Source organism: Mesocricetus auratus, unplaced genomic scaffold, assembly GCF_017639785.1.
Source record: "Mesocricetus auratus isolate SY011 unplaced genomic scaffold, BCM_Maur_2.0 Super-Scaffold_15014, whole genome shotgun sequence".
In the NCBI taxonomy this organism is placed as follows: domain Eukaryota; kingdom Metazoa; phylum Chordata; class Mammalia; order Rodentia; family Cricetidae; genus Mesocricetus; species Mesocricetus auratus.
The window spans coordinates 59,639,091-59,641,067 of record NW_024429186.1 but is presented as its reverse complement, the minus strand read 5'-3'; positions in this window follow the sequence as shown (position 1 = coordinate 59,641,067).

Below are 1,977 nucleotides of genomic sequence, written 5' to 3'. Positions count from 1 at the left end.
GTAGTAGCAGTGAGGAGACACAGTGCAGAGACAGGCAAGGACCTAAAGTTTTCTTCATTCATGTCCTTGTGTGACTTGTGTGATGATTTTAAAATTTCACATTCATTTGACAATGTCATTTACAGTAGTGAGATCATCAGCGTCTTTTTCTCTACTTGTGAAACATCCTAATTTCAGTTCATGGAAGAGTCCAAAGAATTCTCCAGATCTAATTTCATCCCAATACCTCTCTCCCCAAATCACCTTAATGTGATGTTCTGGGAAATTTGTGGAGCATAATGTTATTACAGAACAGCAGCATCTTAGTGGTAAAGCAGTTAATTCCTCCTCTTTGAAACTTGTCATAAGGTTTTTATTTAAGGCTTGAAGAAGAGAACCAACATTCCCATTGTTCATCTTGGGAACTTCAGCAGGTTAACTCAAGGCATGGGCAAGTCATGCCTCATTGGCCAAGTTCTCATGAGAAACCTCTGTGAGCCACTTAGAATGTTCTTGTGAACAGGCTGAAGACTGAGCCATCCTCCTAACACAGTTCACCTGTCTTAACATGTGCCAGGCTCACGAGAAATCACAGCTTTGAGAACTTTGTATAGCATTCTTTCCCCTACGTCTGCTAAAAATACGCAGTGGGTTTATGCATAGGTAACAAACTCCAAGGCTCGTCTGTCTTCAGCTCAGAACTTCTTCCAATAAAATTCTTTATCTCATGTTAATATTAATGCAGCCAAGCACTTCCAAACACCTCAGGAAACAGTCTGCCAAGGAGGAATTTCATTTTAAAATTTAAAAGTATTTCATAGACTTTTTATAGACAACATTGAAATGCTTGAAAAACTAAATGACCCACCCTTCCCTGAGGATTCAGAAACAACTAACACCTTCTAGGGTGAAGCCCCATCCTAAGGATTCATAAGCAGTCATTGGTTTCTGGGGGAGGGGAGACATTTTCTTCCGTGGTGTAACCACAGTAAGTTGCTTGTGTTCCCCTCACCCATGTTCCTGTTAACAAACATAATGAAGCATATGGGGTAAGGAGAGAGAGAAAGGGGGGTGCAGATTAGTTGGAGCATAGGAAGGCAGTCACTGGAAATGGGAGAGGGGGCAAAAGAGGGTGATTATAGCAAACATGCAGACATATTAATGAAATGCCATTATAAACCCATTGTTACATATAGTTAACATATGATAACAAAATTATATACATGTAAGAAGAGAAAAAGAATTAAATTAAAATAACACAAAGAGATATCGGTTGAAAAGGTACATTTAACCCGACTCCAGTGTCCACTATAGGTTACTCTCACACTGTTTTTTGGGGAGGTCTTCCAATGTTTTTATATATAGTCACATATCATTTAACAATAGAGACTATTTCTTTTTTTAGTCACTTTTTTATTTTAATTTTAAATAAATTGTTTTACATGTCAATCCCAGTTCCCTCTCCCTCCCCTCCTCCCACACCTCCCACCACCTCCCCCAGCCTCCCACCCTATCGCCATTTCCTTCCACATAGGGGATATCTAGAGTCTGTCATTTCACTCAGGGCAGGGTCCAGGCACTCCCCTAAGAGTCCAGGCTGACAGAGCATCCCTCTTTGGGTTATGGACACACGCTGTCTATTTGCATGCCAGGGATAAACACTGATCTACTGTCCAGGGCCCCATAGGTTGCCCAGGCCTCCTCACTGACTCTCACATTCAGGGCGTCTGGATCAGTCCCATGCTGGCCTCCCAGCTGTCGGTCTGAGGTCCAAGAGCTCTCCCCTGTTCAGATCAGCTGTCTCTGCTGGTTTTGCCAGCCCATTCTTTGCCAATCTGCTCATCGCTCCTCTCTCTCTGTCACTGGGTTCCATGGGTTCAGTTCAGTGTTTAACTGTGGGCGTTTGCCTCTGCTTCCATCAGTCACTGAATGAAGGCTCCAGGATGGTTATGGACATCCAGTTCATTATCAGGAATGGGCATTCGAGGTGGTCTCTCC